Below are 19,846 nucleotides of genomic sequence, written 5' to 3'. Positions count from 1 at the left end.
CTCTAGAGGCAGCTACTGCTACTAGTTTCTGTGTATCTTGTATTAGATATTTTATGATTATACATAAAATGTGAACAATCTTTAAAAATTTATGTTAGTTGGGGCCGGTGCTGTGGCGTAACGGGTTCACACCCTGGCCGGAAGCACAGGCATCCCATATGGGCACCAGTTCTAGTCTCAGCTGCTCCTCTTCCTGTCCAGCTCTCTGCTGTGGCCAGGGAAGGCAGTGGAGGATGGCCCAAGTGCTGCACCCGCGTGAGAGACCTGGAAGAAGCTTCTGGCTCCTGACTTCCGGTCGGCGTAGCTCCGGCTGTAGCAGCCATCTAGGGAGTGAACCATTAGATGGAAGACCTCTCTCTCTGTCTCTACCTCTCTCTGTAACTCTTTCAAATAAATAAAGTAAATCTTTTAAAAAATTAGGTTAGTGTCCTATACATGTTTCCATGCCTTGTTTTTCTGCCCCCCCACCCTACCCCTATTTAACAGTATATCATGGTTGTCATTCCAGGAGAGTGCACATACATTTTAAGGCTGTGTGGTATTCCATTAAGTGGATGTATCATAATTTACTTCACTGGTCCTCTATTGGTGCAGGGCTTGGTTTATTTGGAACCTTTTGGAGCAGGCGTTTGGAACAGTGGTTAAGATGCCACTTGGGACGCCTGCATCCTTTTGAAGTGCTGGAGTTAACGGCCTGGCTCCACTTCTGGGATTCCAGGTTTCTGCCATTGCACACCCTGGGAGGCAGCAGGTGGTGGCTCAAGTATTTGAGTCCCTGACATTCTCATCGGAGACCCGGATTGAGTCCTGAGCTCATGGCTTTGGCCTGATGGGTCCTGGCTGCTGTGGGCACCTGGGGAGTGAACCAGTGGGTGGAAGATTTCTCTCTTTGTCCCTCTTAATCTCTTTGACTTCCAAATAAATAAAAGAATAAAAAGAAATTAAAGCCATTTAAAATGTTTAGCTGTTAAAGTCAGTGCTGCAACTATTAAAAACGTGCAATTTTGTACACATGTGGGAATATGTGAACAATTTCCTTGAAGAGGAAAGCTAGATCAAGCATCTATATATTTTATTTGTTAGATATTGTCAAATTGCTGTTAAATAGTGCTGTAACAATTTATATTTCCTCTAGCATGCATAACAATAGATGCCTTACCACATTTTCCATGTTTTCAGACTTTAAAAAGCTAATTAAAGAATTTTAAAAACATACACAAATTGTGCACATATATGGGTTACCGCATAATGTTTGTTACAGGTATATATTGTGTCATGTCCAATCAGGATAAACATGTTTATCTCCTCATTTATAATTTCTTTATGGTGAAAACATTCAAAATAATTTCTTCCACCTTGTTTTCAAGAAAAATATACAGCACATTTTCATTACCTATCGTCACCCAATCTGTGCACTATGACACCAGGACTTCTTACCCCTCTCTAACCATTACTTGGTGCCTGTTAAATAGCCATTCCCAATGGTCAGACTTTTAGATCTTTGCTAAGCTGATATGTGAAAGTACCTTATTGTAGTCTGAATTCCCATTTCTCTTTTGATCCGTAAGAATGAGCGCTATTTGATAAACTTAAGAATCACATGTATTTCTTTTCTTGTGAACTCTCCATTCCTTGCCAGTTTCCTGTTGAATTTTTGGTTCCTACTGCTATTAATTTAGAGAAACTATATATTGTGGAAATTAGGTCTTTGTGATATACATTATATATATATATCCGTATATGTATCTAATTTGTTGCAGATCTTTTATTTATTTATTTATTTTGGTGCTGAAACCTGGGATTGAAACTGTCCTTAATCTTTTAACTTTCTGGCTGTTCTTCTCTATAAATAGTATATTTTTGTTTTATGCGGTTGATTTTATTAATTTTTGTCTTATAGCTTATCAGTGTGTGGCATACAAAGAAGCCTGGTTTCCTATCTAAGATTATAACAAATATTCCCCCACATTTTTCTTCTAGTACTTTCAGAGTTTCCTTTTTTAATGGATACATATTTCATCCACCTGGAATCTATTTTGGTGAAAGTTATAAAGTGAGGATACAAATTACTATCTTTTATTAAAAAAGAAGCAGAAAGTGGGGGCTGAAGATAGCTCAGAATTTAACGTCACGGTAAAGTTGCGAGGCACAGCCTCTCCTCGGCAGCATCTCTTTCACTGTTAGTGCCAAGCACCTGGCGCCGTCTGGCACACAGTAGGGGCTGGCTCACTAAATCCATCTTAGATGATGAAGGCAGTTCCCAGTCTGCAACAAAGGGACTGTGGCCCATCCATTCCCACCCCTACCTAGGATTAGGGTGAGCAACCATCCCAGTTTGCCAGGAAATGTCTCTCCGTTTTAGTCTTGAAAGTCCTGTGTCTTAGGAAACTCACTAGTCCCACAGGAACCATTGTTGGGACACTGTTCCTCCTCCAGGAACGTACACTGCAGGAAGCCTGTGCGGGACCCACTTCTCTGTCTGGGGGAACGTTTTGCCTTCACACGCTCTGGCAACACGTGCAGTGCACAGCCTCGCTCAGTCTGGGTCAACATCCTTGGGCTTCTAGCCTCTCTTTCTCCTCCTGCTGCTACCCCTTCCAGATGTGCTCTAAGTGGCACAGCTGGGATCCCTCCTGGTTCTTCTGATCTCAGCACCAGCTTCCCTTCCCTTCCCTGGCTTGGGGGTATCTTCCCTTGAAGGCTAAAGCAAAAAACAAACAAACAAAACCAAAACTGAGTTCTGATGAAGGGAAGGGACTTGTCCAAAGATTCGCAGCCGTGAAGGGGTGGAGCTGGGGCCTGAACTCAGGTTTCTTTGCTTATCATACCTAGTTCTCTTCTCTAAGTGTTGTTACCTGGGTAGAAACCTTAGTTAGGTCTCTTCCTGGACTACCAAGCTGGTTGTTGCCCACGTCCTTGCTCAGCCCTCCCACGTCTGGATCGAGCAGGCCAGTGGTCTCCTCTGTACTCTCTAGACTGGTGTCACCACAATTGCTGGTGGAGCTTTGTGGAAAAATAGATTTCTACACACAGTGCCCAGAAATTCTGAACAATCGATCTACAGCTGGGCTCAGAAATCCGTACTTGAAAAAAGTGATAGCTGATTCTGAACCATAGCTGATCTGGGTCTCCCCGGCAGTAGCTCTTAACATTTAACGTATATGGGAACCACATGGGCTTTAACTGTAGCTTCTGCCTCACAAAGGCTGGGGAGGGGCTGTGATTCTGCATTTCTAACAAACGCCCAGTGGTGCCGCTGGTCTGGGCAGCACCGTTTTGAGCGGTAAGACCCTAGTGATAGTGGACAGTATTCTCAGCTTTCACATCCTAGGATCCCAGCCTTCGCTTAGCCTCTTCTCCCTGCTGGCTCCTTTCTCTCGGCCGAGTTCCTGGCTGTGATTCATGCTCTTCTCTCAAGGATCCACTGTCCCCATGAGTGCATTTAAATCTGGTGCTGCTGGCCTCCTGGCCTCTCGCAAGCTTAGCTCATTCCTCCCTGGCGCACAGACATTTAATACGTATGGGTGCAGACACCAGTCTGTCACTGTGTTTTAGGACATACCTAGAAGGTGGAGGTAGAAGGGGGGTTCTTCCAGTGGGGCAGCTTCAGGCAGAACGGCGCAGGGAGGCAGCAGGGACGTGCCCCACCCTCGAGGCAGGAACATGGAGACTTGGCCTTTTTCTGCGGTGTCCTCCACTCCCTCTTTCCCTCGTTGCTGCCCCACAGAGATTTTCTCTCCATGTCCTCTGGGGACTCTGTGACAGCAGGTGGCAGGGGAATGCCAGGGATGACTCACTCTTGGGTCTCTGGGAGAAACTGGAGAAGTTTGGCTGAATAGGTCCCCAGGCTCTGTGCGGGGGAAAGACAGCCATAGCACGCCACGAGAGGAGTCCCTCGGCTCCCTTTCCCTGTCTGTTCTTTGGGATTCAATGTTTTTAATTATTCCTTAGAATCTTTGATGCCTTTCTACATGAACTCAACGGCTCGTGGTTCTTCTGAGACCTCACACTGTTCCTTGTGCCCAAAATGTCCTGCCTCTTCCTTGTCCCCCTGGTAAAACTTATTTTTTATTAAAATATTTTATTTATTTATTTGAAAGGCAAAAAAGGCAGAGCAATAGAGAGGAAAAGACATATATATACATATATAAAATATATCTATATATTATAACATATATAATATCTATATCTATCTATCTCTATCTCTCTCTCTCTCTGTCTGGATCTTCCATTTATTGGTTCACTCCATAAGTGGTTACAACAGCTAAGTCTGGGCAAGGCTGAAGCCAGAAGCCAGGAACTCCATCCGGGTCTCCCACATGGGTGACAGGGACCCAAGCGCTTGGACCATCTTCCACTGCCTCCCAGGCGCATTAACAGGGAGCTGGATCAGAAGTGGAGCAGCTTGATGTGAAATGCTACTCTTGGGATCCCAAGTGGCAGCTTAACCTACTTCACCACAACACTGGCCCCAGTGCTGCTTTTTTGTTGCAGAGCGAGCTCAAATACCACCTTCTCCAGGAAGCCCTCCTGCTTCTGCTGCGGAGACCCCCTTTCTGTCTGTGTGAAGCACATACCAGAGCGTGAAACTGATGACTGTGTCTCATGAGCACTGGACTGGAAGCGACCTGAAACCAGGGCCAGGCATAAAGTCACAGCTCAGAAAATTAAATAAGGACTCTTGGAGGCAGGCCCAGGTACAGGAGACTTTTTAAAACTCTAGGTATTTAAAACCATTAGATTTGAAAACTACTCCATGAGAGATGAGAACAGGGCTGAGCCTGACGTTAGGGCCAAATGGCTCAGGCCGTGGGGAGTAGATGGCTATGGGCTGGGAAATTGTAACCTAGAATCACCTCGTTTCTATGGCATGTCTTACAGCTAGGCTGCTACTCACGTTAGCAAAGTTCACATGACTGGTATTAAATATTTTTGTTATCAACAATTGTACATATTTTGAGCTACAGTGCAACATTTCAATGCATGTATTCCATGTGTACTGATCAAACCACATTTCCCTCCCCCCCCCTTTTTTTTTTTGACAGGCAGAGTGGACAGTGAGAGAGAGAGAGACAGAGAGAAAGGTCTTCCTTTTGCCGTTGGTTCACCCTCCAATGGCCGCCGTGGCCGGCGCGCTGCGGCCGGCACACCGCGCTGATCCGATGGCAGGAGCCAGGAGCCAGGTGCTTTTCCTGGTCTCCCATGGGGTGCAGGGCCCAAGCACCTGGGCCATCCTCCACTGCACTCCCTGGCCACAGCAGAGGGCTGGCCTGGAAGAGGGGCCACCGGGACAGAATCCGGCGCCCCGACCGGGACTAGAACCCGGTGTGCTGGCGCTGCTAGGCGGGGGATTAGCCTAGTGAGCCGCGGTGCCGGCCTTTTTTTTTTTTTTTTTTTTTTCACATTTCCCCTTTGACGTTCCTTTAGCTGAAGCCTTGGAGTACCTTCCTTTCTTCTATTTCTTCATAACATAGAATAGGTTGTTGTGAACTACAGTCGGCCACTCTGCTGTGTAACACTAAGAACTTACGCCTGTGATCCAACTCTGATTTGGTACCTGACATAAATTCCCCCATGCTCGAGTGCTTCCTATTCTCTGTTAGGTTTTTATTTATCTTCTATAAATTAAGGAGAACTTTATCAGCCATAAAAAAGAATTAAATCCTGTCATTTGCAGCAAAATGGATGGGACTGCAGGACATCATGTTAAGTGAAAAAAGCCAGACACGGAATGCCAGACGTGACATGACTTATACTTACTGTGTTTTATTGAGCTCTGAGCTTAAGGTTAAGAGCTTGGGATGCAATGACAGAGCAAAAAGCCACGGTACCTTGTTTCATGTAGCTTTCAAGGAGATGGAGATTTAACTACACAAAAATGTAGAGAGAGTATTCAGGTGGGAGAAATAACATGTGCAAAGGCCCAGAGGTGGGTTTGCAAATGACACATTTGAGGACATCAAAGAAGGCCCATGGGTCTGGAGCTCAGAGAATGATGGAGGGACAGGTGTGGTGAGCCTAGAGAGGTAGGGCGTGGCCAAACACAGGAGGCTTTCAGACCGTGTGGACTGTCTGTCTTTTTTATACTACAAACAATGAGTTTTTTTTTTTTTCTGAGAGTTTTTTAGACTTGACATACGATGAGATTTGTATTTTCAGAAGATCACTGATTTCTGTGAATTGGAAGGGTTGAAGAGGAAACCAGTGAGGAGTCTAGTGATGGTCCAGGCTAGAGGTGGTGGCCTGGGGGTACCAGTGAAGATGGAGAACATATTTGGAGAGTAGGGATTTGAGAGACACTTTGGAGGTAGAATCAATAGCACTTGGTGATTGATTGTGGTGGGAGAAAACTCATTTGTTGATCTAACAAATGTTTATTAGGTATAATAAATAATTAATAATCCAGGAGCTCTTAATACATCACAGAACAAAGAAACTATGGCCCTTGCCCTCTTAGATCTTACACACTGGCAGAGGGAGGAAAATAAACAAAAGATTCAAGCAAACAACTCAGTCAATAAATCATATCATGTACTAATGGTAACAAGTGTTGTATCAGTTACCTGTTGTAAAACAACCCTGCATAACTAGAGACACCTGAAGCCTCAGGGGCTTCCAGCAACCTGCACTTCTGCCACTCAGCAGTCAGGAATTTAAGCTGGGAGAGATTAGGCAGTTCTTTCCTCCTCTGAGACCTGCATACGTGTCTGGGAGTCAGTCCAGCTAATCCAGGCTGCCTTGGCCGAGATGACTGGGTGACTGAGTTTTGCTCCCTGTGTTGCATTCCCCAGCGGGGTACCCCAGGCATGTTCTTATGGGGATGGCAAGGGAACAACAGGCAAGGGGAGGTATGTGAGTATTTTTCTAAACCCTTGCATGAGTCACATCTGTTCAAAAAAGATACACGGCTGAACCCCACATCAAGTGGTAGAGAAGTAGATTTTACCTCCTTAGTGAGAAAAACTGGGAAAGTCTTATGATAAGGGCTATGGACAAGAGAAATGGGGGTGAAGGCTTGGGGCTATTAATGCAATTCCCTACAGTTCACTCACTGAACACATCTATGCCACACACAAAAAGGTCCCTCCCAAGGTCCCTCAACGTCTCGTGAAATTATGGCGTCAAGTTCGAGGCGTAGGATGTTGTGATTGACATTAGATCCAGATGAGTTTCTTTTGACCTGGGGATCTATGAACCAAAGACACAGCTCGCTTGCTCCCCATGCACCCCAGCAGAACTGGCACACAAACTGTGACTCCCAGTTCAGAATGAAAATGTTCAGTATCTTGTTATAAAAATTATACAGAATTTCAACACAGCACACAGAACACTAAACTAGACTCAGGGTTCTAGAAAGCACAAGAACCTACCTAACTTCACAGGACACAGAAACTGTCTCTGCCCAGATACACGGAATAGTTGGGAACAATAAAATCTCCCATTTGAAAAAGGGAAGAATGAGAGGCACAGATCAGTCACTGGCCCACAGGGATTCTAAAGTCCCGTTGGGCAAATGAACTGAGTTTCCCCTTCCTCCCCCTGTTACCCTGCCCCTCCCCCCAACTTCATAGCCTCTGGAAGTGGGGCACATTCACTTATTAGGCTCTGGTTTTTATCCTGAGAGCATGCCCTAGGCTATTGCTTTCCACAGACATTGGCTCTGACCTCTAGGATACATTATCTATTGTCCTCTTGGGTCAACCCTGAAGAATAGATGAATAAGTCAATTAAGCTTACATGCAGGCTTCAAAATTTCATGAAAAATGGAATTAAAAGATCCACACAATGGGTCTTTGAAAAGTTTATGGGTCATTCCAGTTAGAGAGCATGTTCTCAAAAAAATAAATAAATAAAAAAAATAAGAAATGTTGGCAAGGTTGTAGAGAAAAGGATACCCTAATATACTGGTGGTGGGATGGCAAATTAGTACAATCATTATGGAATGCAGTATGGAGATTCCTCAAGAAACTAAAATTGTATCTACCATAAGATCTAGCTATCTGGGAATATCCCCAAAGGAAATGAGATCAACATTTGAAAGAGATACCTACACTCTCACAGTTACAGCAGCCCAAATCATGGTAGCAAAGATAAGGGCTCAACCTAGATGTCCATCAGCTGATGATCAGATGAAGAAAATGTGTACATAGGCCAGGGCTGGGGGACATCTGGCCCTCGGGTGGTATAGGACTGTCAGATCATTTGGTCTGGTCTTGCCAGAGCAACCTGGGCAGGACTTGAAATTCAATAAATCTAGGAGCTTTTTTTTTTTCATAGCAACATCAATTCATATGAAGTGAATAAAATAATAACGAGGTAAAATTTTGAGGGACAGGCAAGGATTCTCTATTATGGGAATGGACAGGATACATAGGAGTACGTGATGGGACAAACACGTATGCCTCTCATTGGCTGCCTGTGGCCTGTCTGCCTGTATTACAGTGACTCAGAGGACAGCCCACGCCAGGCAGCCTGGGAGTGTACATGTTGCAAAAGTGTCAACACACTGTGGTGAACCCACAGCGACCCCGTGATGGTGAGCCGAGTTGCGATGAGATGATTCCTTGCAACATCGATGACGTGACTTCCAGTGACTGATGATAATGTCAACAGATAACTCCAACCCAATCTTTATCCACATATCCACAATCAACAATCCTTGTAAAAACAGAATCTCAGAGGAAGATTAAGGGAATTACACGAAGACCTCAGGAGTTGATGGTATGAACGCTGGATACATTTCAAATCCAACATGCAGGATTAGAACAGCAATCAAAGCAAAATAATTGCATCATTGGTGGCACACACTGGAAAGTTATCAAACACTGAAGTGGTGTGACATCCTATAAATGACTAGAAAGAAAAGGTTAAGAGTTTCGATTTTTCCGAGACAATGGACAAATGATTACTTTCTAACTGACGTCAAAGGCGAAGCTGTGTGCCTATTTGGCAATGCATTGGCAACAATGAGAAAAGCCGATCTGGAGCAACATCACGGCTCCAAACAGACTCAGCTCAGTGCATTGGGAGGCCAAGTGCATCTGGATAAAATCAGTGCTCTTCAGGAGAGTCTGGAATCACAACAAGCCTGGTTGTGCCAGAGACAACGCGATGCAGATGAGTTATGCGGACAGCAAGCTAATCGCGCGGAGCGGAGCCTCCTGTGGAGCGAGAGTTTGTGAAGGAGAGCCCGGTGGTCGTTAGCAGCCAAGTAAAATCGCTGCAGAGGGTGCGTCTCGGAGAACCGTCTCCTATCATACTGCTGACCTAGCACAAGATACTGAAAGAACACTGGAGAATTCGGCAGGTTTCCAATTTTGCTGTCTGGCTTGTGATGAGACAACAGACGTAATAATACTGCCCAACTGGCCACTTTCACTCACGGGATAACTGCAGAGTTTGACATAGGGAGGGAGTGCTGTCCCTGGGAGCCAGTGCATGGTGCTACAAGAGTTAAGGACTTGTTTGAGGGACGTGTTTTTATCAGTGGAAAAAAAGCTAATATTTGAAAATTTAAGTGGCTTTACTACAAATGGAGCCCTAGCCACAGTTGCCTTGCCTAAAGGCTCAATTGCGGTTGTCCAGAAAGAACTGAATTCTCTGTCTTGATCCAAGTGATTTAATCATGTGCCACTGGGCTGGTGCTAGGGCGGTAGGTTAAGCCTCCGCCTGCGTCGCCAGCATCCCATAGGGGCACCAGTTCGTGGCCCCAGCTGCTGTTCGTGGCCCCATGCGGAGCGGATGGAAGACCTCTCTCTGTCTCTACCTCTCTGTAACTGTCTTTCCAATAAATAATCTTAAAAAAAAAATCACGTGCCATTGCGTCACCCCCCAGCCTCTGTGCACGGCTGTCGCAGCGGTAGTGTCGCGTGGACATTTTGTCGAAAACAGGGTTTGGTAGCCGCCGGTTTAAGGACTTCCTGGGCGATCTGGGCTCTGAGAGCCGTGATCTGATTCATGCCTGGGGGGCAGAAGCCCGCTCGCCAGCTGTTAGGACCTGCGGGATGAAGCCAGGCAGCTCGTGGAGATGAAGGGAGCCCAGCGACAGCGAGTGGCCTGGCCGTGGGACCGGCACGCTGCGGCGCGCAGCACCAAGGAACTCACGCGGCAGGGCCCCAGCTGCCTTCAGACCTGGAATGATTTACAGCTGAATGCCGGTGAACGTGCGAAACTTCAAGGATGTGAAAAATAAGCAAATGGAGTTGGACGTCTTTGCCACACCATTCAACATGGAGCGGAGCGGACGTCACTGGGCAGTCAGCTAAAGTTGAAGGGAGCCGGGACTCCGGAACTCCTGCAGCCCGGCAACGTGACGCTGTCTCTTTAACTGTAGGCTTGCCACGCCCACCTCCCCAAGATGCGGGCCTCCGCGCCAGGGTGCAAGCTCAGACCCCAGCCTGGGCGCATATCCGCTTGGGGGGGCGGGGGAGACCACCCCCTTTCATATAAAAGGAGGGGACAGACAAGAGAGGGTGGTCTCTCTGCTGTGAGATGTGCTCGGCTTCTCTCTGGTACGCTACGGGGCAGTCCGGGACCCACCTCTCTTCTCTGGGCTGCACCTTTCCCGTCTTCGCTTGGAGGTACTGTTGTTGGTTTTTGTTTTATTTTTGTTTTCCCACTCATTTCCAGGCGACTCCGGCTGACTCATATTAGGTATTCCTCTGTGTTGGGTAACCCACACCCACACGTGAATGTGTGTCTGTTCCCTCCACTGTTAAATAAATACTGCTCCTATTTGTGGAAAATTCCAGTCTTCGCTGAGTAGGTTACCCTCTGCGGGAGGCACGAGGCTGGGTTGGGAGTTAATGGATTCATTGCCCACATTGGAACCAGCTGATGTGCCTGATTCCGTGCAGTCTAAAAATCACTCAGCTGCACGGCGGTGATGAGCTGAAAGCCAGGTACAGCAACCTCTCGCTGCTTGAGTTCTAGAAGCGTCGCATAAGCAATGATGGATCTCACTTGGAGGAGGCATGCGTTGACACACGCATCTGTGTTCAGAACAACTTGTTACTGCGAGCCGTTCTTTTCAAGGGTTCACATCATGGGAGCTGGCACTGTGGCAGACCGCCCGCAGTGCCCGAATTCCCGCATGAGCGCCTGTTTGTGTCTTGGCTGCTCCACTTCCAATCCGATCCTTGCTAATGCACTTGGGAAAGCAGTGCAAGATGGCTCAAGTGCTTGGGCCCCTGCCACTCATGTGGGACACCTGGGGGAAGTTTCCAGCTGCTGGCTTCAGCCTGACCCAGCCCTGGCCGTTGAGGTCATTTAGGTAGTAAAAAAGCAGATGGATGATCTCTCTCTCTGCCTTTCAAGCCTTTTTTTTTTTTTTTCCCTTAAGAAAAAGGGGAAGAGTTAACTGAGCTCCGAACTGACCAAGGCAAACCTGGAAAAGCAGTTGCAAATATCAACATCATCAATACCAGTTAACATCATATGCCTCCCCAAAGAGAAGCGGTTCCAGCCATCACATTAGGGGTGAATTAATCAAATGTTTGACCAAATACAGCAAGCTAATTAAAAAAAAGACTTAAAATCACCGTAATTTGGAAAGTAATTTAGCAATGAACAAGGAGATGCACAGAATTTTTTTTTTTAAAGATTCATTTATTTGTTTGAGAAGCAGAGAGAAGTCTTCCATCCCCAGGTTCACTTCCCAAATGGCTGCAATGTCTGGAGCTGGGCTGATCTGAATCCTGGAGCCAGGAGCTTCCTCCTGGTCAAAAGTGGAGCAGCCTGGATTTGAACTGGTGCCCATATGAGATTGCCAACACTATAGGAGGAGGCTTAACCCAGTAAGCTACACTGTGGGCCCCAAGGCTGATTTTTAAGTTGCTGATTTTGTGTGTCTTGCAAATGGCGTTATAAATATTCAGATGGTCATTGGCAGAGAAAAGGTTCCTTGTCCCTGATTTTCATGATGGAATGTCACTCAGCCTTAAAAAAGAAGGAAATCCTGACATTTGCAACACACTGGATGGAACTGGAGATGATTATGCTAAGTGATTTAAGCCAAATATAGAAAGATAAATATGACATTTTTTCTTGTGAAAGTTGATACATATCTGTCTATAGAGAGAAGGCTACAAATTGTGTGAATGTCATATTACTTGGTTTATAGTTACAAATATTGCTAATGAATCAGGCCATGTAGAATTGTTTCATCATTGTTGTCATGAATCCCACATTTTGTGATAGTAATATCCCTCTTTTTAAGAGAAAACAGTATGCATATATATAATAAGTACAAATAAATGAATATAGCAATGTGTTAAAATTGTTAGATATTAAAATTAATTTTAAAAAGGGGAAAGGAAAATCCATATTATGACAAACTTGATAGTTTCAAAATCTTGCACCTTAAAAAAAAGGAAGATGGGTGCTTGATGGAGAGAGGAAGGGAGAGAGGGAGGGAAGTGTGGTTATTTTCTTAGGCTTGTATCTATGAGGGCTGACAGTGTGGCTTAGTGGGTTGAGATGTGATGCCAGTATCCCATATGGATGTCAATTCAAGTCCTGGCTGTTCCATTTTTTTTTTAAGATTTATTTATTTGAAAGAGCCACACAGAGAGAGGAGAGGCAGAGAGAGAGAGAGAGGTCCTCCATCTGATGGCTTATTCCTGAATCGGCCGCAATGGCCAGAGCTGTGCTGATCTGAAGCCAGGAGCTTCCCCACCCGGGTCTCCCACATGGTTGCAGCGGCCCAAGGACTTGGGCCATCCTCTACTGCTTTCCCAGGCCATAGCAGAGAGCTGGATCGGAAGTGGAGCAGCCAGGTCTTGAACCGTTGCCCACAAGGGATGCTGGTGCCTCAGGCCAGGGCATTAATCCTCTGTGACACAGCACAGCACCCCCCCCTTTTTTTTTTAAAGATCTCTTTTTGTTCATTTGTTTTTTAGAATTATTTTATTGGAAAGACAGTTACAGTGAGAGGTAGAGCTAGAGAGAGAGAGAAGTCTTCCATTCCACTGGTTAACTCCCCAAATGACCACAATGGCCAGAGCTGAGCTGATCCGAAGCCAGGAGCCAGGAGCTTCCTCTGGGTCCCCCAAGCGGTACAGGGGCTCAAGAAGTTGGGTCATCCTCCACTGCCCTCCCAGGCCAGCAGAGAGTCAGATCAGAAACGGAACAGCCAGGACTCAAACCGGCGCCCATATGGGATGCTGGTGCTTCAAGGTGGAGCTTTAACCCACTGCACCACAGTGCCGGCCCCTGTTCCACTTCTGATCCAACTCCCTGCTGATGCGCCTTGCAAGACGGCAGAGTGTGGCCCAAGTCCACGGGCCCTAGCACCCATGTGTGAGACTTGGATGAAGCTCCTGGCTTCAGCCTGACCCAGCCTGGCCATTACAGCCATTTGGAGAGTGAACCAGTGGATAGATCTTGATCTCTCTCCCTCTCTCCCTCTCTCCCTCTCTCCCTCTCTCCCTCTCTCCCTCTCTCCCTCTCTCCCTCTCTCCCTCTCTCCCTCTCTCCCTCTCTCCCTCTCTCCCTCTCCCCCTCTCCCCCTCTCCCCCTCTCCCCCTCTCTCTCTGTTTCTGTTTCTTCTTCTCTCTCTACTCTTTCAAATAGATAAGTAAATCTCAGGGGCTGGTGCTGTAGCACCCCTAAGTGGGTTAAGCTACTACCTGCAGTGCCAGTATACCATATGGATGCCACTTTCAGTCCCGCTGCTCCACTTCCAATCCAGCTCCCTGCTGTATATGCCTGGGAAAGCAGCCAAGGATGGCCCAAGTGCCTGGGCCCCTGCACACACAGTGGGAGACCTGGAAGAAGCTCCTGGCTGTTGCAGTCATTTGGGGAGTGAACTAGCAAATGGAAGATACCACTCTCTCTCTCTTTCTCTTCCTTTGTCTCTCCCTCTCTCTAACTCTACCTTTCAAATAAATAAGATAAATCTTAAAAGAATTGTATCTATGAAATACATGAAATCTATTCTCTTTATATTAATAAAAATGGACCCAGGAAAAAATTTGCACCAAAATTTTTTGAAAGTAATTTTTTATTTCCAAAAATTTTTGAAAGTAGAAAGACACACATGTGTACATGCATACAGACACATACACATACACACACAGAGATAGAAGTCTTTCATCCATTGCTTCACTCTCCAGATACCCTCAACAGGTAAGACTGAACCAAGTCAAAGACGGGGGCCAGGAACTCCATCTGGACCTTCCATATGGGTGACAGGAACGCAAGTACTTGAGCCATCACTTGTTACATCTCTGTGTGCTCATTAGTAGGAAGCTGTCAGAGGCAGAGGGGCCGGGACTCCTAACTGGCTCTCAAGTGGGACGTGGTGTCCCAAGCAGTGGCTTAACCTGTGCCACAGTGTGTCTCCCCCCACCCCCCAACTATAATTCAGTGTTTTCCCATGAGGTCTTGGAAGCTTTCTCATATTTTCATGGCCCTTTGAACATAATTTCTTTGTTTTCTGTCTGTAGGAAGTTGGGGACTTAGAGCCTTTTGAATTTTCGAATCAAAATCATCTTTAATGGAGACTGTTCAGTAGTCTCTACTCTTTTCAAGCCAATGAGTGATTTTTTGTTTTTGTGACTACAATTCCTTGAAGAATTTCTGGGCTTTCTATACATTTAATTTGAGGGCATTGCATGCACCAGAAGCTCAAATATGCTCTCTTTAAAGACCTGCTTGGTCACCGCCACGTTGGTTCAGGCTTCTTTAGGGACAGGAACCCTCTGACCTGGTTGAGCATCTACTAAGCACTCTTAACCATGAGCCTCACTGTCACACTCCTGATTTTATCTATAAACATGGAGGCGATGTCTTACTTTTAGAATCATTTGTGAGAAAGGAAAATTTGGCTCATACTCAGTAAAAATCTGCCCCTCTAAACATCAAGTTGGGAATAACAGACACAGATAAACTCAGCTGCAAAGTAAACAGGAAGCAATCTTTCTTTCAAGAACTTTTTTGTGCTGTAAATGGCCATAATTCCCTTCTTTGAGTGATTACGACTTTCTTACTCATTGAAAAATCTCATTTTTCTTAAAATGGCAGACAGCAAAAAAAGCATTTCTGTTTAAGATCATGTAAGTACAAATGAAGCATCATACTCTTCCCTGGAATATCTAACTCATTTTGACTCAGAAGTTGCCTTGATTCCAACCCAAGTGTGGAGTAAGATAAATGCTGTACCCAGCATTCCATATTTATCTTATTTTGTCTTCCTCTTTCTGATTTGAATCTCTCTTAAAAATTTTATTGAAATACAGTATGCCTATCAAGAAATGCACATAAGTATGCAGATAAATTAGTTTTTTGGTCTCTGAGTATACTCATAACCAAAACCCCAATTAAGAACAAAATATTATTAGTACTCGAGAGGCCTTACTATTCTCTCCATTCCTTTTTTCAATGCGGGGAAAGAAGAGTATGTTGTCATTTCCATGGTATGACTCAGGGAAGCAATGTTTATAATGACCAAATTATATGACATTCACACAATTTTGATACTCTCTATATTTATTAATTTCCACAAGTAAGAGAAAATGGGGTTTTTGTCTTTCTGAGTCTGGCCTGTTTCACTTAGCGTAATGGCCTCCAGTTGCATCCACATGTGAGGATTTCATTCTTATTTATGAGTGAGTAATATTCCATCAGGTATGTATACCACATTTTCTCTAGTCATCATTTGATAGACATTTGGGTTGATTCCAGATCTTAGCTATTGTGAATTGAGCTGCTATAAACATGGGAATGCAGGCATCTCTTTCATATGCTGATTGTATTTATTCCCAGAAGTGGAATAGCTGGGTGATATGGCAGATCTATTTTCAGTTTTCTGAGGGATCTCAGTATTGCTTTCCATAATGTTTGTACTAATTTGCAATCCCACCCACAATGTATTAGTATACCTTTGCCTCTGTGGTCTTGCCAGTATTTGTTATGTTTTGATTTTTGGATAATAGCCATTCTAACAGGGATGAGGTGATACTTTATTGTGGGTTTTAGTTGCATTTTCCTGATGGCTAGGCGATCCTGATCATGTCTTTTCATGTGTCTGTTGGCTGTTTTATCCTTAGAAAAATGTCTGTTCATGTCCTTTGCCCACTTCTTAACTGGATTGTTTGCTTTGTTTTTGAGTTTCTTGAGCTCCTTATATATTCAGATATTAACACTTTATCTGATGCACAGTTTGCAAATATTTTCTTCCATTCTGTTTGTTGCCTCTTCACTTTGTTTCCTTTGTGCAGAAACTTTGTAGCTTGATGTAATCCCATTTGTCCATTTTTGCTTTTATTGCCTGTGCTTGTGACATATTATCTAAGAAATCCTTTTTTCTAAGCCAGTGTCTTGCAGCATTTCCCCTGTGTTTTCCTTTAGTAATTTGATGGTTGCAGATCTTAAGTTCAGGTGCTTGATCTGCTGTGAGTTTATTTTTGTATAGTCTGTAAGGTGGGGGTCTTGTTTAAAACTTCTGCATGTGGAAATCCAATTTTCCCAACATCATTTGTTGAAAAGCTGTCTTTTTTCCTTGGAATGATTTGTCAAAAATTAGTTGGTTGTACATATGTGAGTTAATTTATGACATTTCTATTCTGTTCCATTGGTCTACATGTCTATTTTTTGTGCCAATATCAGGCTGCTTGATTATAACAACCCTGTAGTATATCTTGAAAAGCAGTATTATTTGGGGGGGGGGAGTGGGAGGGAAGAAGGAGAGAGGGAGGGGAAGAGGGGAAAAGGGGGGTGGGGAGAGAAGCAGGGAGGGAGAGAGACCCCTCATCCACTGATTTATTTCTCAAATGCCTGCAGTTGCTAGGGCTGGGCCTGGCTGAAGCTGGGACTCAGGAACTCAATCCAGATCTCCCAAAGAGATGGCAGTGATCTAACTACTTGAGATCTCACCACTGCCTCCCAGGGTTTGCCTTATGAAGTTCAAGTTAGCAGCCAGAGCTGGCTATTGAACCCAGGTATTCTGATGTGGGATCTAGGTATCTTAACTAGCATGTTAACTTCTAGGCCAAATGCCTGGCCTCAGGTTTGATAGAGAAATAAACAAAAGTCCTGAAACTGAAGAATACAGTGACAGAACTGAACATCAAATAGACTTTAATAGAAGATTTGATCATGTAGAAATATAAATCAGTGCCCTACAAGGTATCATTTGAAATTGGCCAATTAAACACAAAAGAAAATATTGAGAAAGAATGAGGATAGCATAAGAGACCTATGGGATGTCACCAAACAAATATCTGAATTATGGGATTACAAGAAGAGGAGGAGAAAGGAGCAGAAGTTAAATTGTTGTCAGCTTAATGTAGAATATTAAAATATGTGCTGGCATTCCATATGGGTGCTGGTTCAAGTGCTGGCTGTTCAAGTTCTTATCTGGCTCTCTGCTATGGCCTGGGAAAGCTTTAGAAGATGGCCCAAGTCCTTGGTCCCCTGCACCCACGTGGGAGACATGGATGAAGCTCCTGGCTTTTAGATCAGCCCAGCTTGGGCCATTACAACTGTCTGGTGAGTGAACTGGTGGATAGAAGACTTTGCTCTCTCTCTCTCTCTCTCTGACTCTGCCTACCTGTAACTATGCCTTTCAAATAAATAAATCTTAAAGAATATTAAAATAAGATATTTATAAAAGTTTCCTGGTAACCACAAAGGCAAAAAACCAGTATAGTAGATTCACAAAAGAAAAAGTTAATGAAATCAAAGTGTATCACTACAAAAATACAATAAAATCAAAGAAAGACAGACTAGAAGAAAGGAACAATGGAATTGTTAGTGAAAAATTTTTAAAGATTTATTTTATTTATTGGAAAGGCACAGTTAAAGAGATTGATTGATCTTCCATCCACTGGCTCACTCCTCAAATGATTGCAATGGCCAGGCCGGGCCAGACCTAAGCCAGGAGCTTCTTGTGGGTCTCCCACATAGGTGCAGGGGCCCAAGGACTTGGGCTATCTTCTGCTGCTTTCCCAGGCCATTAGCAGGGAGCTGGATCAGAAGCAAAGCAGCTGGGACACAAACCAGTGCCCATATGGGATGCTGGTGTCTCAGGTGGTGGCTTTACCTGCCACAATGCCGGCCCCCAGTGAAATTTCTTTACAAACTTATTTTCTTTCTTTCTTAATTTCTCTGGCTAGAATCTCCAAAACAGTGTTGAACAGGACTGATTAGAGCAGGCATCTTGATGTTACACTTCAACTTAGGAGGGCAGCTTTCAGCCTTTTCCCATAAGTATGTATTAACTCTGTGTTTATCTCACATACAGCTCTTAGTCCATTTTTTGCTATTACAGTAAAACACCACATTTTGGGGACCTTATGAGGATAGTTTATTTGGCTGGCAATTCTGGAGAGTCAGACTCGTGCAGTGGGCTCTTATTCTGGTGAGGGCTTCGCAGCAGATAAAATCACTGTGGTGGGAGTACATGGAAGAGATCACACGACAAGACGGGAAGCCAGAGAGATTCAGGGGCCAGGCCCGCTCTGTGGTAACACCTCACTCTTAGGGGAAGCTATCTGGGGTCCCTCAAGAGCTACACCCATTTTTTTTTCTTGAGGGCTGGCAGTGCTACCTGTGACCTGACCACCTCCCGCTGGGTCCCACTCCTGAAGATTCCACCACTTCTCAACACGGGGGAAAAGGTTTGAACACACATGAGTCTTTGGGAGTCAGGTCAAACCATAACAGTGAACCAGCAGAAATAACTGGGGCAGAATGTAAGTCCCTGGCACATCATTTCACTCTGATTATGGCTCCCAGTCTTTACCACAAGGTAAAGGATGTTCATTTGCTGGGTTGGATTCCACTAACTTGATTAGATTCTGCTACTACTAGTTTATAGTCACTTGGTCAATTTTTTAAAAGATTTACTTATTTGAAAGAATTACACACACACAGAGAAGGAGAGGTGGGGAGAGGTGGGGAGAAGGAGAGGCGGGGAGAGGCAGGAAGGGAGGGAGGGGTCTTTGATCTGCTGGGTCATTCCCCAATTGGCGGCAATGGCTGGAGCTGCACTGATCTGAAGCCAGGAGCCAGGAATGCTTCTGGGTCTTCCATGTGGGTGCAGGGGCCCAAGGACTTGGGCCATCTACCACTGCTTTCCCAGGCCAAAGCAGAGAGCTGGACTGGAAGAGGAGCAACCGGGACAGGATCTGGCGCCCCAACCGGACTAGAACCTGGGGTGCCGGTGCCGCAGGCAGAGGATTAGCCTAGTGAGCCGCGGCGCCGGCCCATAATAGATTTTTTTTCTTAGAAGCCTCCAGTTGACTACTGGCATTTTCATGTGTGTGTGTGTGTGTGTGTGTGTGTGTGTGTGTGTGAATCTCTTTGGATACATATACCAACCAAATCATGTCACCCCATAGGGACTGCTGATCACTGCTGTCTGTCCTTGGTAAGTCTGAGATGCTATTTTTAAGATTTGTTTGTTTATGTTGAAAATCCAAGTTACAGAGAGAAGAGGGAGTCTCTCTCTCTCTCTCTCTCTCTCTCTCTCTCTCTCTCTCACACACACACACACACACACACACACACCCCTTCCACCTGCTGGTTCTCTCGCCAGAAGGCTGCAATGCCAAGTAGTTGGTCAGTCAGGCTGAAGCCTTAGACTAGGAGCTTCATCTGGGTGTCCCACATAGGTGCAGGGGTCCAAACACTTGGGCCACCCTCCTCTGCTTTTCCAGGAAGGAAGTTGGCTCAGAAATGGAGCATTTGGGACTTGAGCCAGCACCCATGTGGGATGCCAGCATTGCAGGTGGCAGCTTAACCCACCACACCACAATGATGGCTTTGTTAGCTGCTTTTATAATGGTCCTGCAAAGTCAGAGTCTTCATTTTGTTGGTTCTGCTTGTAAAGCTTTTGTCTCCA

General features: G+C 45.1%; 2 protein-coding genes across 4 annotated transcripts in view; both read left to right on the top strand.

The window, feature by feature from the left end:
• Window positions 1-10,442: 10,442 nt before the first annotated feature.
• The window catches only part of LOC100345118 (olfactory receptor 1f45-like), a 211,661-nt gene continuing 202,257 nt past the window's right edge, over window positions 10,443-19,846 (top strand). The window contains exon 1 of one of the 3 annotated variants that reach the window (XM_051827375.3): window positions 10,443-10,580. The gene's annotated coding sequence lies outside the window, so the exon portion shown is untranslated. The remainder of the gene's footprint in view (window positions 10,581-19,846) is intronic. The other 2 variants (XM_089302152.1, XM_089302160.1) reach the window with 2 other exon arrangements.
• LOC127489783 (olfactory receptor 1L8) overlaps window positions 10,497-19,846 on the top strand; it is a 277,026-nt gene continuing 267,676 nt past the window's right edge. The window contains exon 1 of the mRNA XM_089302178.1: window positions 10,497-10,580. The gene's annotated coding sequence lies outside the window, so the exon portion shown is untranslated. The remainder of the gene's footprint in view (window positions 10,581-19,846) is intronic.

Source organism: Oryctolagus cuniculus, chromosome 1 (assembly GCF_051225735.1).
Source record: "Oryctolagus cuniculus isolate XC-2025 breed Fujian yellow rabbit chromosome 1, ASM5122573v1, whole genome shotgun sequence".
Lineage (NCBI taxonomy): Eukaryota > Metazoa > Chordata > Mammalia > Lagomorpha > Leporidae > Oryctolagus > Oryctolagus cuniculus.
The sequence above is the reverse complement of the archived record's forward strand: the minus strand, read 5'-3'. Positions and strand labels throughout refer to the sequence as shown.